Raw genomic sequence first — 23,120 nt, 5'->3', positions numbered from 1 at the left:
GAGAGAGCCGCTCGGCAACCCCGATCATAACGAGGTTGAATAACAACGGCGAGATGACCGAGTCCTGGGGGGTTCCGACACTGCCGAGCCTCTTCTCTTGGAGTCGCAGCAGAGCTCTGTGGTCCGGCCTGTCAGAAAGTTCTTGATATAGTTATAGGTTCTTGCGCCCACGTTCAGTCTGGACACCTGGGCTAGGATCGCAGAGTGCTTCACTTTGTCGAAGGCGCTCTGCAGGTCCAGCCCCAGGATGGCTTTATTGTCTTTCGTTAGGTTGCCGTCAATGACCTCATTCTTCAACAGAATCATCGCGTCTTGGGTGCCGAGGCAACGCCGAAACCCGATGATCGTGGCGGGGTACAGTCCTGACTCCTCCAGGTAGTCCTGCCACCTACACATGAGGACGTGCTCCAACACCTTGCCCACGCAGGACGTGAGCGAGATGGGCCGGAGGTTGTCCGTGTTCGGTGGCTTGCCCGGTTTGGGGATGAGGATTGTCTTGGCAGTCTTCCACTGCTGGGGAAGTGACCCCGCCCTCCAGCACTTGTTGTAGTAACCGGTGAGGTTCTCGATGGCCGCATCGCTGAGGTTCTTGAGCGCTCTGTTCGAGATGTGATCCGGGCCGGCCGCAGACTTGCTGTTCAGGTCATGCAAGGCCGCTCGCACCTCCTCGACGCTGATGTCGCGGTCGAGCTTATCGTTGGCTTGACCCGCGTACTCAGGATGCCTTTCCGTGGGTGTGACCGGGAGGTACTTGCTGTCGATGCGTCTGATTACTTCTGGTTTCCCGTGTTCCTTGACTGCTCTGTGAATGATCTTTGCGAGGTGGTCGCGTTGATGGGATTTTGTTTTGGTCTCGTCGAGCAGATGCCGCATCAAGTTCCAGGTCTTGCCGCAATGCATCTGCATGTCCGCAGCGCTACATATTTCATTCCACTCTTGCGTGCATAGCACGCGACAGTGGGCTTCGATGGCGCGATTCAGCTCCGCTACCTTCTTCCTCAGCCGCCGATTCAGCCGTTGTTTCTTCCACCTGTTTAGGATGGATTGTTTCGCTTCTATTAAGTGCGCCAGGCGGCTGTCTATCTTGTCGACCTGCGCGTCCGTTTCTATGGTCTTGGTCGCTTCCTTGATCTTCCCCGCGATGAGGGCCGACCATTCTTCTATGTTCTCGATGTCCTCCTCCTCCGTCGGTAACAGGCTACGGAAGGCATCCCATACAGTAAATTTATGCTTTCTGGTGTCCTCCGACATGTTGACCTCCTCCGGTATGATGACCTCCACGATGTAGTGGTCACTTCCGAGCTCGGACCCCGTGTTGCGCCAGGTGATCTTGCCCTTCTCGTCGTTCTTCACGAATGTGAGGTCCGGCGTCGTGTCTCTGGCCACGGAGTTTCCGATCCTCGTAGGATCCGTCGGGTCCGTGATGAGGGTGAAGCCCAGGTCTATTGTGTCTTGAAACAGATCTCGCCCCTTGGCCAATTGCTTGCGGTATCCCCATGCCGGGTGCGCCGCGTTGAAGTTCCCGCAGGCGATGAGCCTGTGGGTCCCCGCCGTGGTGCTGGCTCTGTGCAGGAGTGTCTTGAACTTTTGTTTCCGGTGCGAAGGGCTACTGTAGACGTTAAGCAGAAAGGTGCTGTTCTTGTGTTTCTTGCCCGAAACGACCTCGATGAGAGTGTATTCTATTTTACTCTTGTGCAACTCATGTTCGATGAAGGTGACTCCCTTGCGAATCAACGTACATACTCCTCTACCGCCGGTGACCTCCGGAGACTTGATGTAAGCCCTGTAACCGGGGAGCGATACCGCGTCGGTGCGAGTCTCTTGTAACATGATTATATCTGGCTTGCGTGCTACTTGTGTTATGTGTTGCTGTAAGACTGCCCTCTTGCTAGCAAAACCATTACAGTTCCAGTGCCAGGTCACCAGACCCTTCACTGCTGCTGTTGTTGCTGGAGCGGCCATGATTGTTGCTGATTGTACTGCTGCGCTGTGACTTGCTGTATGGCGTTCGCTAGCTGCTGACATGTCTGCTCGATGTCGGCGAACTTGTCGAAAATCATCTTAGTGAAGGTTGTCTTAATATATTCCTCGAGCCTGTCAAGGTGTTTCTCGATTCGGTCGACTTTGTCTTCCAGGTTGTCCACCCTATCGTTAAGTTTGCGCTCCTTCAGGTTCTCGATCGCTCGTCTCTTGGGTGCCGGTTCCGTCGCTGCGGGTACAGCACTGCTGGTGCTGGGTGTGGGTTCACACGGCACCGCTTGAGGCGTTTCGTTATTGGTGGAACGGGGTGTCAGAAGCTTTTTGATTTCCGCGATCTCTTTTGCCATCTCGCTGATAGTCGCCTCTTGCCTAATGACTGTCGTCTCGAACTCGTTGTTCTTGCGCCGGAGTTCCTCGTTGGCCTCCTTCAACACCCTCATCGCCTCGTCTTCCTTTGCCTTGGTGCTGTTGCCGCCGACGTTTTTGGTGGTTGCGGTGCCATTGGAGGTGGTGGTGGTGGTACCCCCCTGTGCTTTCATAGCATCATTTCTTGCTGCATCGGCCCAACTCACGCGGTCACGTGCTTGTGATCGCTTACGGCTAACGCTACGCCGTCTGCTCTCGCTGCCCCTGCTCTTCGAGGCGGAACGCGATGCACGGCGACGAGCTGGGCCGGCAGCTGTTGCAGCTGCTGATGTCAGCGGTGGAAATCCCTCAGCTTCGAGCGCCGCTTGTTGCTGCTGCTGCGCTTGCTGTTCGGCCATCCTGCGCTCCCACTGCCTCTTTCTAACTACGTATGGGGTCTTGAACTTATTCTTACAAACCTTGTCCCCGGTCAGATGTGGCCCGCCGCACAATTTACAGCGAAGATTTTTCTGCCTCTCCTTCCTCCCGCTTTTCTAGGCCCTGCTGCGGCCTTGCTCGCACGCGCTGGGTTTCTTACAACACCTCCCGGTGGTTCTCGTCTCCGAGCATCCCGGCCGCTGCTTCGAAGTTTGCGCGTATAACACGGGCTGTGCGCTTGGAGCCGGCGTCTCAGCAGCGTGCTGCCCACGTATGTAGAAGGAGCACGCAAACACGGGAGCGCTCACTGAGCGTCGAGGACACCCAAGCCCGAAAGGAGAGTCGCGTGGAACAGGACCGTCTTCTCTGCGCAGCCAAGACTGATGCAGACTGCGAATGTATGCTGGCTCCAAGACGTGAGGCAAGGCAACGACGCGTGGCGGCCGCGAAAGACGACAAACATGGCGAGCACTATCGCCAGTAGCGACGGGCGGAACAACAACGCGTCGCGGTTACGAGGGGCGAGCAGGGTAGTGAGCACCACGACCACAGCAACAAGCGGAACAACGTGTGGCAGCCATGGAAGACGGGGAGTGTGGTCTCAGATTTTCTCTTTAGTTTCATTCCCACCTGTGTGTTATCCGCTGGATTTTTTTATCAGTTTGCTGCACTTTAAAATGGCTTTGTCTTATAGTTTAGTACACTCTGATCCTCAGTGGTTTACCAATACGGCGCACTCCTCTGTACAGCCGATTGCCTTGCCCGAGAACGAAATTACATGTACTATGAACTTTTCCTTATCCCTTGCGGTTCCGTACAAGGCGCTGAGTAATTTAATGACGCAAGCGTAGGATATATTTCTTAATTCAAGGTTGCCCTTTAATTTTTTAGAATATAGTTATTTGTCAATGTCCACGAAATCCGCAATATATCTCCCACCGTACGGGCATGCAATGCTTTAGCTTTTCTAAATGAATTGAAAATAAATCGTCCAGGATTTTATTTCTGGTGTCCATTAAGATGAGGGCCGATTAGGCGAAATGTGCGAGTACTGCATTCAGCATGACAATAATTCTGTCATTTTTTTCTGCCTTGCACAGGTCATGCTCTGCATAGATAACCCGTGACGTCTTAGGCTCAGTTCAGATCTAAGTCAAACACCTTGCGAGGTCAGTTCAAATGATACGAAATAAATTCTTTAGCTAACATTCCACAAAATTTCAGTCGCTGATTTCACTAACACGGTGTACAAAATGTACTAAGAGCACGGAAGTGAAAGGAACAGCTTGGTAAGCCGATGTAAAATAGAGTTGCAGATTCGACTGGAATTCCCGGTTGAGTGCTCTAAACTCGGGTGCGTGATGAGGTCGGTCGAACCCGGGGTTTAAGGAGCTAAACCCCTTAGGGGCTGGGGCTGTCGTCGTCTCTTGTCGCCGTCGTCGTAATTGTCGTCTCATGTAGTCACGTTACCAAAACACCGGGACACTCGTGTACGCCTCGCGCTAGAGAGCTTCGTTCTTCAAAGACAAGAGACTTTTACAGCAAAGCTGTATACCTCTACCCCCAAGCGGTTTCATCTCCGTTGGCAAAAACGCCAAGGCGCCAAGCATACACTTATGCACCGCATCCTTCGCCCCTCCCCAGGTTTCACGTTAGTGGAGATGGCCCAGAATTTTTTCCCGTGTAACTTTACTGACAAGAGGGCATACAAAATGAAATGCTTGTCGTAACCTAACAGCACAGTTCTATATAATGGAATACTACCCCACGCAGGGCAGAGCCCATTTAGCCATCAGCGCACCACATAAAGGCCGAACCCGAAGGCAGGGCATGGCGTCCGCTTCAGACGCATGCCTATCTCGGTGTGTACCACAAACACTTTTTCTTCCCCTCCCAATCCCCAGACAAATGTCCGAGTTGCCAACGGCTCAGACCCACGCTATAACATTACGTTTCCGCCTGTCAAACACCGGCCGGAAGCGTCCAACCCATTTTCTCCCCACTCTTTCCTATTGGGAGGCTGCGCTGTCCAGCCCAAAGCCGACCGACCAGCGATGGCTGATCGAGCGTGCAAGCCGGACGGGGTGGCCAACGGTTCCAATCAAGGTGAAGAAGAAGGCGACGACACGCGAAGGGTCCGCCGAAGATGGTTCCCCCTCAATCGTTTTCGGAACAGTGATGTTTGTACCACCACCCTGTAGTTCTAGAAACATCATACGATTTAAAAGCTGTAGATAATAAATTACAGTTGAATTTTGGTGAGCCATTACGAATGCTTTTTTTATTTACTAGACTTAAACTGAGAAATGACGGTACGTTACACACAGTAAAACTTCGAAACATATTCAGTGTCAAGCTGTGTGGTTGACGACATAGAGTTTCATACTAATATACGCTAGAGGGGACACTAGCGCTGGTGTCTATGCGAGCCACCGAATGGCGTCTTCAACGTCCCCGGAGGCGGCAATGCCTGGAGGATGCGGGATTTTCGAACATGGCTTGACCCAGCCGTTATCTTGACTTGACCAAAAGTACTTTTAAAGACGATAGTCTTTCTTGGGCTACTTAAACCCAGAAATTTTGGTCTGTCTGTATGTCTGTCCGTCTGTCTGTCTGTGACTCGATTCAGCCACCCGGCCAAAGCAAAACAATGCCTGCGCAATAGTCTTATATAGTCACAGCTAAATCTACCCGTCTTGGTCCGGTGTAATGTTCATACTTGTCAACATTGTTGAAGAAGAACAAGACATTACGTAAATATGAGACAACAAATCAATACAGAAGTGATATTTGCAGTGTTCCTTTATAAAAATTCAAACATGCTTGACTTTTGCGAAATTAAATACTTCATCAACTGCAGAAAAAGAATTTACTCCACCGTCGCCTGCTGTCGCCAGCGCCACTATAGCTTCTGGCGCCATTTTAAGAAATCAACCGGCAACAGTTACGCAAGGTTCCACTAGATAGTTTCCATGTTCTGCTTGCAAAGCACGTGGAGTAGGGAAACGCGGTTCTATAAACGTTGAAGTAGGGTGCCTCGATTAACGCGCGTCTTCGCCGTACGGCAGCGTTCGCATTGAGACACCCGGTTTGGAGCAGTGGAATGCGGGAAATTTAAAATGATTTAAGCAAACCTTTGGTGTCTTTACCTTGGGAGGAGCGCGACGCAAGAGGAACAACATGGGAGGTGAGCGGTAAAGCGAAGGGAGGCATTTACTTGGCAAAAGTCGATAAAGACTATCGTCTTTTGACGACATTTGCAACGAAAGGGGCAGATACGCGGCCAATTTTTTTTGTGAAATGCGCGTGCTATAACTAGTGTTGATTAGTGTAGAAATAATTAATCGTGAAACAAATTGTTCTTCCTGTTAATTTGACATTGGGGATTAGATTAATTCTTCTATCAGACAGCAAGATATTTGTAAAGTGTATACCCGGCTGAGCCTAACAGAGCCGACGATTAGGCCGCTTAGTTTTTTTTTTTTTTTTTTTTTTTTTGCTTACGAGTCGGCGGTTGCGTGCGGCTGAAGCAGGGCGGCTGTACTGTATTACACAAATTTGCATGGTCACGGGCAGTGTCGGTGATTGGGCGTGCGCCTTGTTCACGCGAATAATTACGGGCAGCTGATTACCGGCGGAAAAGGGTATCCTAGCCCATGACGGTTGCATTGGCGGAATCTTTCTGTGCATGCGACTTACCCTCGCTTGTTTCCCCGCTTTCTACCGTGATAAGGTGCGTGCTGACCACGATCAAATAGGTGGGGACCCACCCTCTGGACGAAGCTCCCGCACTATTATTTTGTGAAGAAAAATTAGACGGCTGTACACATATACTTACTGCTGGTAAAGGGAGGAGGAGAGTAAATGTTATTGAAAACGAGAAGAGGTCGGCCTGAGAAATTGATCTTGGGCCTGCTACTTCCCTCTGGGTGGAGGGTACTGGGGACAGAAAGAGAAAGGAATGAATATTGGAGGTATGGTAAATGACAATGAAAGCGACAAATGAACTATGTACAAGCAGAAAAACCAATAAACGTCTCACATGCAACGGGACGCTGAATAAGATGACTACAGTCCACTTTTCAGCACATGACTATCGTCCATGAAAAAAAAAAATAACTACTCAGACATTATTTCGCAGTCTGTTCAATTTTGTCGCAACCTAGAGCCGAGAATCCAGAGAGGAGTCACCAAGAAATGTAAGCAGGGCTTTAACGGCTAGGCTTTATTTCCTGTTGTCAACCCACGTGCCCGAAATCTTTTGTTCGGCCAGAGGGTGAGTGTCCGAGCGTAGTAAGGTTGTCTCAAGGTTCTTTCGCTCACTGGAGTACTTTGGACAAGCGCGCGGACGAAAGGACAGCCCAGGCTGCCTTCTGTGCGGTTGTCCTGAGACTATCGAACATCTGCTGGTAAAGGTTTTTTATTTGGCATAGCCGCTACCACGCTCGTGTTCTCGCGAGCGTCGTCATGAATGGGACTAGGATGGAACAGCGTGCTCATACCGTCTACCTTGTGCGGAATCTCGAGTTCATGCCCGTTTTCAGAAATGTTGTAGAACATGACTAGTTCTAGTGTAGGGGATACACGGCGATGCTACTGCTTTCGCATCCACTTCATTCCAGCCGAGCAGTATGTAATAGTTGCAGCCACGATAATCGGGCGCTAACAGCGATTCTGCCCCCCGGAACAGAAACTGATGGCGCATAAAAATCCGAAGCCAAGTGCACATAAAAACCGCCAAGCCTCAAGTTAAGCCAAGTTCAAAAATCACGACTCTACGTCACCGAATCAACCCCGTGGTGGTTGAACGATTGCAGCGCCAGTGTCCCCTCCAGCGTATATTAGTATGAAACTCTATGGTTGGCGAGAATGAGAAGAGCCAGGGATAACGCCGCAAGCATTACGTGTACATGATGCTTTGAGACAACTGTATAAAGCACGCTCTTCGTTTATTTCGTGGTATGTCTTTCCTACTCGCGCATTTTCACGCCTTCCCATGACTACCGACAGGCTCCCTAGTTATGTACGCGCCAAAGCAACGCCGTCGTCTGCACGTACGCTTTCAGTGAATTCTTCCCAGGTCCTTGAATTGAGCAGCTAGAATTCATTGTTTCTTATCGAAGGCAGTACAGCTAACGCAATCAGTACGGCAAACAAACAGGCACCCAGAGCATGGCGCGGGTGGACGCGAAGAAGAACAAAGGAATTAAGGGCGACGCGCTGCAGGCAGAAAAGCGGCTGCGCGAGCGGGGACGCAATTTTGAGAAGAGCAAAGGGAAAATGCGGGGGAAAAGCGCGCCGAAGAAAGCAGTCGGGAAGGGAGTGCTAGGGAAGGTTTTGTTTTGACACAGTCGCATTAACAAAGACAAAGGGCCCATAGCACACGAGAAGGTGAAGGGTGAAATTAATTTGAGCTGTCAACACGCCCTAAACTTCCGCTGTAATTCGATAACGCTTGTCAAAAGCAGGGCCCCCTCAGCAGGGTGCGCGGTTTGTGCTTGAATTATGATTTCTTTTATTAAACATATAAAAGCAAAATTTTCATGAAGCTTCGAAGAAAAAAGGTTAAATAGAAGGGAAGCGCAAGAGCTGCCCGTTAAACCGCTGCTAATGTGTAAGCTGGCATTTTTCAGCTTTTTGTTGCTTTTTATATTGTACGTAAATATGTAAAAAACAAAACAGTACTGGCATAACGAGTGAAATACAAAATGTTATATGCGTTGAGCGTGATAGGTGGCCCTCCAGCAATGGAAATCAGAGTTTTTTTTTTTTTTTTTTTTCCAGAAATTATGTATTCAAGAGTATATGTACATTCACTTTATTTGTTATTGCGGCGTGGCTTGCTGCTGCTCCTTTTTTTATGCCGCCTTTGTTAGGCTAAAGCAGCAGCTAGAGCGTTGGCATCTCTTCGAAGAAATGTAGTCTGTGTTGTTGAGATTGCAGAGGCTGTACGGTGCCACCGAGATAGTAGTGCATTACAGTACGTCTTCCAGGATTTTCCCCCTTATTCCCTATTCAAGATCATAGCCGCACAAAGCTGGAGGTCGTGTTAGATACGCGTCCGCATTGTGTTTGGTTCCCCTGATTGTCCTTTATTGTTCATGTTCTTTCCATATTCTCCAATAAAGGACAGTGTTGTCCTTTCTTGTCCTTCATGGTTATCTACGCTAACTGAGGAGGACGGAGTGGCGGTTACATGAATCATGGTGTTTTGTACCGTTACAAGACAAAATGTTGCTCTGAATTCTGAATTCTAGGGTGCCTGTTTTTAGTGGGACGTTCAACTTGTCTTTTGGGAGGAATAATACAAACAAAATCACGATGTCTGAGGATGCCTCCGTCACGCACGTGTAACAGACTGAAAAATTGTTTTCTATAATCGCTTTCTTATAAGAGCAGAGTGTAGCGTTATTTAGTATTGTTAGAAGTCCAAGTTAAGATTTAACATAGCTACAGAGTAAGCAAGTATTTTTAAAGTCTCCACACGGAACAGTCGGCTACTTTGTCTTCTACTCCGAATGGGAAAAGGCGAATGGGATTTTGCAATTGGCAGACACCATATGCTGACACCTGCACTTCGTTTTAAACTACACGCTGCTTAATTAAGGATTCTGTTTTAACAGCCAGCAGTATAAGTCCACGTAATTGTACCGATAAAGGGAACCTGGTTAGCGTCAAGCATCGCGATGTCTTCGCAGCAAAAAGGAGTTGCAACTGTCGCTCAGACGAGCGATGCCGTTTGTGCCGTAGTTAGGTGCAGCATGAGGAGCTATGAGAAACGTACGCTTGCTCTTTCTGGACATAGTGGCGCCTGGCTGACACGTTTGGGGTAGGAGTTACCGCATTTCGGTTCTGCGTAAGCGTGGATGCATTATTTATTACCGTACGAAACTAATAAAATATCATTCTCGGTTATGGTAACCTATTCAATGCGACTTCTTAGATGTAAGTTTTCTCGAGTTCGCTTGGCGTGATTGCGCCCGGCTAAAGTTAGAGTTTAGGGGGTAATGGTAATACATTTAGTGTCACCCGCGTATCCATATTAAATCAATGCGAGACGTGGGGCGTGAAGGAAAAACACATAGAACTATTTCCCCAATACTTTCTCCAAGTTACACCATTTACGTGTTTCAAACTTACATGAAGTTAAAGCTGCCGAACCGCGGTGGCGCCATTCGTTTCTGATACGGGAAGAGGGCAGATAGTGCATCAGAGCTCCCTAATGCGATTTGTGTCCCCAGCAGCGGCAGAAAAAACGCATGGCCAAAGTACCTTGATATCTGTCTCTTCTCGGTATGAGCTCACGCACATCGGGAGACATGTCCAGGCGCGAGAAAGATAGGTACAATCTGGGCGGATTCCCTTAGGCCTTCGTAACAATCTTTGTAAGCTCCCCCGCCAGAGCCTGCAATCCGATACGTTGTCGGGGAGTGTGTGAGCGCATCAACGGAATTTCGTCCCTGTGAGATGTACACATCTTTTTAAGTTTGAAGAAAAACAGAACGGCATTGGTGCGCTATCAGTTTCAAGGCCCCATGGGACACGGAAGGGAGAGGCCCTTTTTTTTCTTGATTGCTGCGGGCTGTAGAAGCCATACGACACCCAGCCGGAAGCGAGAACCCTCCACACAAAGTGCAGTATATATATATATATATATATATATATATATATATATATATATATACACACACACGCGCCCACCAGTATAGGCCGCCCTGTTTCCGGCCCATAGCGCAAATCCGGGCCATTCGTCCAAGCCCCCCGATAGAGGGCGCGTCATCCCCGATCGTAATTCGGTCTGACCGCATAAAGTCCCTTTCTGCTTCGTTGCCGGAGGCCTGATACAGCGCTTGAGCGCGCGCGTCTGTGTTCGTGAGTAGCTCTAGAGCAAACCGCGAGCCTGTGTACGTGTCCACGAGTCTGTGCGCAGTGGTGCCCTCGGAGCTTTTGCTTAGCTTCGCAAAACCGTGAGGGCCCCGCGACAGGGGGAGAGTGATCGGATGGGAACGGCCGCGCCGTCGGTTCCGGACATTTTACGACACACTCGCTGGGGGTCTCGTCCGTTCTGCACCCCGAAAGGTGGCCTTCACTGCGGGACCCACGTAAAGCCGCCACCTCAGTGGCGACACGTTGTGGCAGATGGCGAGAAGAGGAAGGCGAGCGGGCGTTTCAGAAATGGTCGGCCGCACTGCAGCACGTTGAACGGTGAACATTACGTGTCTATCTCAGCAGCCGCCTGAGTGGAGATTGGAGGATGAGGAAGGGGAGCTCCGCTGAGCATCCGAGATACGGCGGTCTCTGATTCCAACAGGCTTGGGCACTTCGGAATAGAGTCATAAGGAGGCTGGCTAACCAGAGGAAGATTTGCGTTAGCATAAAGCTTCCCTGGTCTACCATCTTCACAATATATTTACTGAGAGGGCTCTAAATTTTTATTCCCAGTCTTGCTCATCACAATCATTCTGGCCTAAACTTGTAGGGCAACGCTAATCCCCAATCTCTTGCTGCCTTATACCTCCGCGTACTTTTCTTGTAATCCGGTCGTCTCCTATATTCTCATAGTCGGCGACAACCTCGGCCGGTTTCCGCGGCTTCCTTTATAGACAACCGTTACTATCCCACTTCTGGCACCCCATCGTCATTGCAATTTTTAACTGCCTTGGCTCATCGTCTTGAGTATCTCCAAATCAAAGCGATCAGAGCGTAGCAAGAAACGGCGCGTGGCGCTGCGGCTGTCGCAACTTCCGCGCGTTGGTAGTGCAGCGGTCCTATTTCTTTTGCGTCAAGCTGCCTCAGCGCTCCCGCTTGATTGCTCGCGTGACGCAATGGGGCGCTTGTCTCTTACAAAGTGGTCTGACATCAGTCTTTCCTGTTGGCACATGCTCCGGCAACAAAAACCATCTGCCGATGACTTGCACCATTTTGATGCTCCGATCAATGTTGACAACAACGCCTTTCTTGAAATGGTCGATTTGACCTAGCTGCCCGTGCTGGCGAATTAAAAGCATACTTTATATAGAATTATGGTGTACGAAAGCCATTTGTGTGGCCATCTCACTCGGCACTCGGCGAAAAAAAACAACCTCAGCAGGTCGAAATACTCAAGCAAATGCATTACTCAAAAAGGCCGAAACCCAGTAGGGAGCGAGGAGGCATGCACATTTTTACACTCACGTGCTGAACCCATGTTGTGACGTGGGCGTCCAAAACAGCGATCAGATAGATGAGTGGTTGCAATAATACCGAACATATACGCAAATAGAACCCAACTCCAGGAAGAAATCAAGTGTTGGACGGGAGCCCGTCTGGCCGGGGAAAGGCATGATACAAATTAAAAAGAGACACCGACCACGAGTGTTTATAAAACGAAAAAAGACGTTTCGGCTCCCGTACGGGAGCCTTGTTGACTAACCCCAGAAAGCTATTAGATCTTTGCGCTACTTCAGCCAAAAGTACAAGCGGAGATGAAAACGGGGCTGCGTATACTTAGCCACCGGTTGGCCGTTAGCAAATGAACCAAAAGAGAAGGGTCTCTAAGTTGGGAATCTGATTCCCGGACCATCAGTTTATTAAAAGAAAGAATCGCGGCTCATTATGTAACCACCCAATATAGATGGGAATGAGAAAGTGGATAAGGCTCGTTGTCGTACGATACTGTCCAGGTGGTCTTATTGAACCAACCTGAATATTTTCGTGAAAGTTACATCGTGGGAACGCTGCGTCACTCCCTAGCTTCACAGAAAGTAACTTCCGGGTGAGCGGCCCGTTGGGCTTGTATTTTGGCAGTTACTACTGGTGACGGCCTCTCACCGGTTCTTCCGTGGCCGTCTTGATATCCTACGTGGCCGTATGCGCAGGAATTCAGTCATGATAACCGGTCTTGATCTAGAACAAATATAGAACTACGTCTAGACCTGTTTAATGGCTGTCACCATTAGAAGAATTGCCTGTAATTTGTATCCCAAAAGAGGATATCACCACTTCGAATCACCTCATTTATGTCACAATAGATGAGGAAAAATTACAGAAATGCGGCTACTGCGTTATGCTGAAATCTCTGCAACAGATTTGCTCAAAAAGTCATCGATATCAAGTGGATTCGCCAGCCGACCACCTAAGACCGTAGTAGTGATAAAAAACGTTTTATTGAGCCCATGAAGTAGGAGTGGTTCCTTGTTCCATGAAGCCATGAGATGAGGGCTATTTGCTAAAAATTCCTTCCGACAAACATGCAAATAAGTGCCTTTCACGTCATTTTCTGGCCACCGAACGCCGAAGAAGGGACTCAATCCTATCGCGGCTGCCGCGCAACAGGCAAGTGAAGAAAAGAAATGGCGGAACTGTCTAGTCTACACAGAATGCAAGCAGGAGGAAAAAAACATCGGGGCTGAGTTGTCTTCTCCCTGTAGGGTCTCCCCAAGCACACATAATTTAGATGCGTATGCCTGGTGCGTTCCGAAGGGTACTCATCACTGCTCGGGAGATAAAATAAGCTCGAAAGTGGAACTGGGATGGGGACCGACCGGGCATCGCAGAGCGCAACGCCGTCGCGGCGAGTGCTCACCTCGGCGCGTCGTTCTTCACTTGAGTGAAATATCGAACACGAGAGAACAACTGCCAACAAACGGTAAATCGATAAGGCACGCCGAAGGAGACGAGGTGGGAGCTGTGTGGGGTGGGGTTCGGGTGAGCGGAGACGTGAGTGGTTGGGGGAACCTCGGCAGGGAAGTTAGCTTCCCCGCAATGCGTCCTTAATTCCGTGCAGCGTGCCCGCAGGACATGCCTCACATAGCTACGTTCAACTGAGCGAATGCATCCTTACCTCAGTACGCCCTGTGCTACCGCCTTCCCTAATTTGGTGACCCTGGAAGGTGCACCGTGTGACATTGCAAATTGAGAGTAATTTTTATAGTGAGAACGTAAAACGATTGTGAGTGCGCAGCACTCAGTGAATAGTAGGATCGCATAGGAGACACGCAAAAAGAAATAAAGATTGATAGTGAGAAACCAGGAAACCTACGTGTACTAAGATAAGAACATTTTAGTGGGATAATTATTTACTTAAAGCTCGTGAGATTTTGGGACGTCGCAGTTAGTAGCTCAGGATCGACTGCATCCTTCTGGAGTCTTCTATTCGCAGACGTGTCGCATAGATGTATAGAGAGGCTGCGCCAAGGTGCGCGTAACTCAATTTATGAAGGCGCCACTCCCCTACAACCGGCACCAGGCCGGAGCGGCGGCAGAGACGTACAGCCCGAAGAGAGTCCCATGAAGCGCAGCTCCGGGGCAAGCCGGCGGAACCACAGTTTGTTAAGGGGAAACCAATCACAGCTCCCCCCGATTTCCTCGCACGCTCGCTGCATAAGCTTCGATTGTTTGACGTGCGTCCCCATCTACGCATTGCGAGCACCCAATCACTTTATTGACTTGCCCGGCGCCCACTCATCGTTATGGTTGCTCCGCGGTCCCATCCCCGAAACTTACGGCATGTTGCGGCACAGGCAGCTTGGGCAGAGGTTCTCTGAGACAGTTGCATTTTGTGGATGAACTACACTTTTCTGTATTCCGTGGTACACGCGCAGCGGCTCTTAAATCTAAGTATGCAGCCAGCGTTTTCGGCAAGAGCGGAGGGTGCTGCGCATGCGCCATACAGCAGGATACCAATTTTAGGTTTCTGGTGTAGGCTCCTGCCTACTAAGATGTCCGAGCTCTTACAGGAAAATAAAATTGCTGGAGCAACAAGGAGCGTCAATTACGCTGACAGGTCCCCTATTTAGTAACTAGTGAACACAAGTAATAGCAACTATGACAGCGCTTACTTAAGAGAAGACACCAATACATCACAATTATAAGCTATAGCAAACCTTTTATTAAGCTCTGCTAAATCATGTTTGCCGTTCTGCAGCGTTTTTGGGTTCCAGGGATGGTGACAAGGTTTAAGGTACCAAAATGCACAACCAGTTTCTCACTTTTTTTTTCTCCACGCCGGCACATGCTGGTTTTCTTTCCCAGGGTGCCCCAGAGAAATAATGATATTTGCGTTATTTCTTCAATTGGAGATCACTCAGCACCTTTCAGTAACACCGTGGCGATAACTTCTCCTATGGTAAGATTCATAACGCATCATTGCATATAACCGTATTCACAGACTATTCGCACTGAATTTAGCACAGTATACCTGTTAGCACAATTTAGAAGTGTATATCTGTTGACCTTCCCCTCAGCAAGCCGCGCAGTGATAAAATGCGAGAAGGGAATCTTCTGAGTGGCTCGCAATCAAGCAGTTTAGACAGCAGCAAACAGCCGTCACTTTCGACAAGTTGCAGGCAGCTCCTGTCCATTCTTGGCCATGTTTCATGTGTGCGTGTTTAAAATGGGACAGCGGCAGCACTTTGCCTTGAGATGAAATTGCCTTTACCCGCCGCGGTGGCTCTGGCTAAAACGTTGTGCTGTTGAGCCCAGGGACACCGGCTCGAACACGGCCGTGGTGGCTGCTTTTCTGATGGAGACGAAAATCGAAAACGCTGGAGTGTCGAAATTTCGCCCGCACGTTCAAGATCTCCAGGTGGTCGAAATTAATCCAGAGCCCTCCCCTACAGCGCGCCTCATTGCCCAGGGGCAGGTTCGACGCGTTAAACCACACAATCAATCAATCAATCAATCAATCAATCAATCAATCAATCAATCAATCAATCAATCAATCAATCAATCAATCAATCAATCAATCAATCAATCAATCAATCAATCAATCAATCAATCAATCAATCAATCAATCAATCAATAGATCAATCAATTGATCGATCAATCACCAGATTAACCCATTTACTATTCGCCTATTTTCCGAAAGCCTATGGACCAACTGTGAGGTTGGGTTGTGTATTTACTATTTTTAAAAACTGTAAATGGCCTCATATGTCTACGTAGCCTTGATTTATTTTTTTCGTGCTACCATTCTTTTTCAGGTACACTTAATAAAGCATCTAATCCTAATTATATTGGCTCATCAGTCTGCAGGTACGGCTCATTATTTCTTGACTGCCTCCTCATTGACAAAGAACGAACTCTTTGGTAACAACACTTTGTACGCCTTCTATAATTTTGGACTACAGTTGCGAATCATTCGGGCCCGAAACATTTTAATTCCCTTATTAGGCTATGTTCAGACTACCGACGCAAAAGCCCTATCGTGATCTATATGGACGTAAAAAAAACGGCATGTCACGCAGTTGGGTAGGCAGAGACGTGAAATGACGCCGTTCTTTAAAGTTATTACAACAGTTGCGGCAACAGTCTAAACCCGGCTTTACTGCGAACATTAACTACGGAAAGAGCACAGTATTTTGTTACGGTGTCTATTCTCGCCATGCTTAGACGTATTCGGAACGCTCACCTCTGGGATCTTTAAATGCATAAGAGGATGCAGTGGCGAGGAAGTTGCAGTAGCGGGGCTCAGTCTCGTTTCTTTAATCTCCGCAGGTGTTGCTAACGTCTTGCTTCGCTCCAGCCTTCTTGTGGGGTTAACTACACGGAAGATCGGTGTGAAGCAGTTTTTCTTTCTTCTTAGTCTTTCGGTGAGGCCTACCGACTAAGTACTGCCTCCGCGCTATTCGAAGGCGAGTGTAAATGTTCCCAAAAGAGTACAAGAGGGGAAACAAAGTAAACGTACGACGAGGCGCAACTCGGGACTCTCGTTCACGAGTAAATGAGGCACGAACAAAAGAACTCATTCAGGAGCCCGCCACGAAACTAGCCGTGCCTGAGGAGAGAGAGAAAAAAAGGCCCTTGAGGGAAAAAAAGCCGTGGGCTGCTCGGAGCTCGCGGTTTGTACGCGCCCCTGTTCGTTACCCACGGGGCGCTAATTGCCAGCGGGCAGCGAGGAAGTGGTTCGGCTTCGATTAACGAGCGAAAAACAAAGGCTCCCCGCCGTTGCAAAAACAGGGCTACCGGTCTCTTCATCCAGAAGATTTTTCCCTCTTTCTCTCCTCTTTGCGGCCGCTCGTGTGAGCGGGCTCGTGTGGTAGCGCTGGTTTCTTTCTGGACCTCCTTTGAGCATATGGTACCCCTAGTTGAGTAGAGTGCACTTGGAGTGATCACGCTGGAAGGAGGCGCAGCTCGGGAAACGCTAGCGATTTTGTGCGCCTGTCCTGGAGAGGTGGCCAGCTTCAGCTGGATGCGTTGAACGAAGCTAGTGGTAGTTTCATTAATGCTGACGATTTCCGAAGCGAGAAACCTTACTTTTTCGCCTTCGTTGCGTGCTTAGATAAATCGTTTATTGCATTTTTTGTTTTACGTTATTCACGTCATAACTTGAGCTATTAGTCATGACAGAGGCCTTTGTTCGGCTCTACCGAGAGTGACAATTTGTTTGACACTGGGCATCTCCGGGGCCCATGCTGCCATGTGTGCTAGTGAATGTATCAGCGTATAAGACAGTAGGACACGATTGAGCTTAACACGATGCTCCTTGAGTTTGCGGTGCTACTCCATAGGTCTTCGAATGCCCAATTAAGGACAAGAGCTGAGCGGAGCGATGCCTCACTTCTACAGGTTGTTGGGAGCGCGACGCGGCAATGGCGCCAGAGTGGATTCTTCGTCTCGCCCTTAGTGCACGGAAAACAACTCATTACAACACAGTGGAACTGAAATTTTTAATTGTGTTCCACTAGGATTTTACCTCGAATATGTGTTCCACGGAGCGTTTACAACAATGGGGGGGGGGGGGGATAATAATACAAAATTCAAGCACGACAACTCAACTTGTGACTTAAGATCTAAATTCAAACACCGCCTACCAGCGTAATATTACGAGTACTGCCATAATACGAGGGTAATTAGAGCTATGAGTTAGTTAAATGTACAACCGTTGTAATGCACTGGTGCATCGATAATACAACGTTGGTTCTTATTGTCGTGGTGGAAGTTACCAAATAGGGTGTAGCGCGATACCAATAGAGGGAACTTGGTGGTGGTAATAAAAACATCACGATTAGAATGCCATCACTGGCACGATAACAAACCTTGGTGTCAAAAGTTGCAATGAGTTGCAACCACATAAATGAGACTGCACTTCAACCCCTCCCCTTCATGGCAATTTCGGCCGAGATGTTTCGTATATAAAGAGAATGCCCCTTTGCAAGCCCGAAAGCTGGACATAAACACTTTAGGCGGGTCTTGTCCCGTGGTCGGGGGCAATAAGAAGGCGTATCGGCCGGAATTCGAGTGTAATTTATCGTGTAGAGCGAACAAGGTAAAATATATGCCAGCCTGCAAGTGGTCTACGAAGAAGAGGCAGTGACCTGCGATGCTTTGAACAGGCATATCTGGGTCTATAGAAATGTTACGGGTCAAAGAAACACCGCCAGATTGCTTATGTCATGTTAGTGAGTCACCGCTCCCACGATCAGTGTTGCCATCGCTGGGCGTCAGACATCCGCTAAAAAGCAATGAGAAATCCGCCAGATTCCGCTAGATTATAAAACATATCCGCTAAATTTCCCGCTAGGGCCTATTTTATTTAAAATAACAGTGCAATTTCGTATGATAAATACCTTTATCATTCTTAAAAGCTCCCGAAAACTACGAGAGCTGAAATAATATATCTTCCACGGAGTCTAACTGAACACTTCAGGTTTCAGTGCTGCGGTGGTCGTCATTGGTCAACCTCATCACAGAAGAGGCTAAAAGTTATAAATTTTCACACTAATGAAAAAAAAAGAAATCACAAGTCAACAAAAAACACATCGAGGTCTTTGTCGCCGCTGTCGTCGTCTGACACCATCTCCACAGGACCGCTGGTACTCGTTGAGGGACCAGAAAGATGACTTGGTTGCACATACGTTGCAGATGTCCCGATCGCACTAACAACTGCTGCGGGAAGTTTGTAATCAAAACAACTTTTCTGGTGTCACTTCAGTCCCGCTCTTACGACGAGGATGGCGTTTATTGTTTCAGGCTTCGGCTTGTTCCTCATCTTTGTTGATATTACTATGTAAAGGTGACTGAACATCATCTCTACTTCCGCATTTGAATACGGCACCACGAGCATCGACATGGCAAATCCGGCCAGCTTGGCGAACGGGTTTTCGCCGCAGGCGTCCTTATAGAAGTGAACTTCACACCAGAACGACTGCGTGGACGATATTTGGTTCCAGTCCAGGAGGGTGATTTTGCTCCACTGGTTTTGAATTTTTTCGATTGTCTCAGAGCCGTTTTGAAACCTCACGGATTTGTTTGTCTGAGATAGGCGGAGCAAGTGAACAGGAGCCCTCCTAACCCCTGAAGTTAAGGAATTTCTGCATTTTTAGAGGACACGGAAATGGTTTCTTGCAGGGCGATTTTGAATCGGTGCACTCCGTGAGGTATCCGCCAGAAATCCGCTATGTATAAAAATGGCCCGTCAAAAAATCCACTAGCCGCTAGACTAATTTTTTCCCCGTCAGAATAAAATGACATCCGCCAGATTTAGCGGAAAATCCGCTAAATTGGCATCACTGCCCACGATGGTCGTAATTTCTACTGACACGACGCTGAGAGCCCGGGCTATTGCCGAACAGCTCATTTTCACTCCGCTATCTGCTACAGTGCCAAAATGAATCTTTAGTAACGCTGCCCGATTGGAGAAAGCCTAATTGCACAACAGTCCTCCTCATTTTTTTTTTAACCAGCGCAAAAATCCTAACCGTCTTCATCGTCCGAATAAGTTCGTTCACACACAGCTTCCAGAATGCACAGCATTGCCTGACAGGATTCGGAATAATCTAACGGTCAATCTTCATTTCCCCATTCAATAGCTCGCATATTTGGCAAACCTAGAACGACAAAAAGATAGTTCAGTTGCGTCATCATTATACGGATCAAGTTTAACTCGCGCTTTATGCTGAAGCAGGCACGTCACGAACACTGAGTACGTAAGGGGCTTCACAAACTGTTTTGACTAGAGTGATCGATGATGTCGGGTCTGGATCAAGGGTGAAGTCTTTTCTGTGCAAATTTGTATCCGTTATAGCGGTGGGGAAAGAAGCGTTCCCACTGCTCCGTAGCCCAAGCAAACCAGGCTCACCGGGTTTGTACGAGAGAGTGGGAACTGTATTCGTTTTGTGTGAGTTCTCTGGTGGTGATATTCGTGTTTGATAGAGGAACTATCAATGCGGCGCTGTGTGGCCACAGCATACCACGAAACGGCACCTAATAAGGAAACGCATCGACCGAGTGGCGAAGGCGTAAGCATTTTGCAGAACGCAAGCGTTCCTTTCAGGCATAGCTGAACAGCGAAGTCGCACGCGGGCTTACCAATTCTATTAAAACAACAAGACAACGCGCTTTAAAGTCCTTTCAGTAGAACGCCCCTTAAAACAGGGCGGCGGGATGACTCACTCGTGATGTCTATTCGTCTCACGTACGTGTTGAGCCTTTCAGCTTCCGACTTTCGAAAAGCCGTAGACCCTGAGGACCGATTCATTCTTAGATCATCGAGCAAAGCTAAAAATACACACGTGATCGTTTGCCACGCAGCAGGAAGCACAATTTACAAGAACACAACCCCAACTCCGAATTTTTGCCAAATTCGTGCCCTCTTCTTTTTCATTCTTTACTTAGTTCGATTTTTTAGAGAACACTGAGTCACAAACCAACAACGTCAAAGTAGACCGACCTGCGCATCAGAATGAGTGACGTGGCAGGATTTTTGTACGCGTTGAGAGGGGAGGGGGGATGTCAAAAGATGAGAGTAGAAAAGGAAGGGAGCCGTGGTATGCGAGGTTCACGCAGCGGGGGTTTTGGATTCAGGCATACCTTTTATTACGGCCCTCATCACGCCCTTTCAATCTGTCGGCGCCCCCACGCGTCACCCGAGGTGCTTTTACCCCTAACCCTCCTGATCTGCTGTTCGAGTGCTCCCCTTCTCACCGGCTGATGACCTTCGAACACCGCCAAGACGATAATGTCTATCAGTTGCTTAGGAGTGAGAACGGAAATCAAGCATGAAGCCAACTATTTAGAGACGGTAGCACCCGCAAATTCAAGCCGCAATGTTTCGCGGCAGTAAAAAGGTAAACAGACGCTCAGAGAGCAATCTGCAGTAGACAGCACTCAGTGTGGAAGGCGTTTTGTACCCTCCGACATCGGCACGTGGCGGGTATTCTCACGATGTTCCGATCAAAAAGATTGGATGTCATTTCCCTGTACGAACATTTGAGAGTCGTGAGGATCAGACCCTTACTGTTCCCGGAGTTTTGCGTTCCACGCAGACTGCTCCACGTAATTTGTATTGTTTTCCAAGCTCTTCCACCTCTTTGTTCCACGTCACCTAACTTGCAACCACGTTTTTGCATTGGTATAAACCGGTACTTCTTGATACAATATTTATTATATCTCTTCATTGAAACACCTATGTTCTCTTTCACGGTGCTGGTACGTTTCTTTTAATGGTCGAGAGTAAACTCTCGCGGACAGCCGCATGAGACGACAGATACGACAATGTCTTCGAATTTTACGCGCGCACACAGCACCGAAGTCGCTCCCATGTTTTTTTTTTAGTAGCAACATTGAGTACATCACTTAAGCTACGTGAATACTTCCCAGTGATGCGTAACAATACATCCGTAGTAAATAATTGATTATAAAATCTCTTTGGGGCAGCTTCAAAGTCTCAATTGGAACAAAACTAGTTTGGGTCTTTGGTAATCCTTAGAACTGTTCAACGTTGTTTCTAAATATGTGCTACGAGGCAGTTTCAACTAACAAAACCGAAAAACCTCTATATATTTTTCATTTTGGGCTGTGCTGAGAAAACTCAGACATTTTTTAAAACTGTTGAAATTTTCTGATATCCCTACCCCAAGAAATGGTATATTTCTGAGACGGTCTGGTTTCTGTTTATTTTGCTGATACTAGTATAATTCTCCCTTGATTTTCGCATTTGAACTTGGACGTAATCCTTTAAGAGCACTTCTTTCCTTTAGACGGCAATTGTTCTGCGTTGTAGCTAGTCAAGCAATTATTTCTTCTACTGTGAATTACAACGCTAAGTACTAGCTTTCCTGCGCCAATCACTCTACCCTACCCCCCAGCTCCTCTTAGCGCACACACACACTTGCACTCAGAAGAAAAGATGTGAAAGTGATGAGGAGATAAAGGAAGCCGTCGGAAGATATTGAGGTTACGGGAAAAAGACTTTGCTTGCAGCGTACAACCGAAGAGCAAAAAGATTCAATCTATTGCAGGATTTAGGAAGCCTTTGAGGAAATTCCACCCCTTGATGGAGCAGACGCTACGTGATATCAAAACAGCCTTTTGAATCTAGCCTCAGGAGTGTAGGGAAGTTATTCGGCAGGAGATATATTGTGGTGCAACACGAAATGCTCAACGCGGCAACATAGTATTTGAGCTTTGCGCAGTGCTACCGCGAGCATCCTCCAGAACTCTCACGAAGATAACGCTGGACGCCCTGCAAAGAGATACGGTGTGCATGTAAGCCAGTATGGTTTTTAGGAACGGAGCCCCTTAGGGGCTCGGGCTGTCGCCGTATCCTGTCGTCGTCACCGTTTCATGTAGTCACGTTAATAAAACACATCGGCAATCGTTTTATAACGCCTTGCGCTACAAGGTAACGCTTACTAAAAGAACACACCGAGACAATCGTTTTCCAACGTCTCGCGCTAGAACGCTTCGTGTTTCAAAGGCCCGATACTTACAGCAAAGCTATTTACCTCTACCTGCCAACAGTTTCATCTCCGTGGGCAAAAACGCCAAGTCGCCAAGAATACACTTAAACACTGCATGCTTCGCCCCTCCCCAGGTTGCACGTTAGTGGAGATGGCCCGGTATTTTCCTTTTCATAAACAGTATAAGCCTGCTATTAATTTCTAGGAAGCGCACGTAACGTAATTAGAGTTGCGTCAACCAAAGATTCCGACTTCCTTCCACGATACAGAGATAAATGTGTCAACCACCTCTACACGCGCATCTTTGGATCTCCATATCGAAAATCTCCCTTTACCCCTCTAGACAAAAGATTAATGTGGGTAATAGGTGCGCATGGCTACTTCCGAGGGCTTCTGTGAATTTACTTTCCACCAATAGTTCCAAAGACTCTTGTATACGCTTGACTCATGCATTGTATGTTGTGTAGTGTCATTTGATGTTTGACATTCATAGTTTTTCTCAGCCTGACTTGAAATTGTTTTTTCGTTCTCTTTCGGTGTACATTTGTCCATATAGCAAAACGTTCGCATTCGTAGTTGTGAGTGTGCTGCCTCTTACAACTGTTTCCCGCTTAACCAACGCCTAGTAGCGTTCTAATGATCGTTTTTTTTTTGTTCAGTTCGAGGCTATGACAGATTTTTCTGCAACGGAAACAA

Source organism: Haemaphysalis longicornis, unplaced genomic scaffold (assembly GCF_048455015.1).
Source record: "Haemaphysalis longicornis isolate Haplotype H1 unplaced genomic scaffold, Haemaphysalis longicornis Haplotype H1 scaffold_2, whole genome shotgun sequence".
NCBI lineage: Eukaryota > Metazoa > Arthropoda > Arachnida > Ixodida > Ixodidae > Haemaphysalis > Haemaphysalis longicornis.
The sequence above is the reverse complement of the archived record's forward strand: the minus strand, read 5'-3'. Positions refer to the sequence as shown.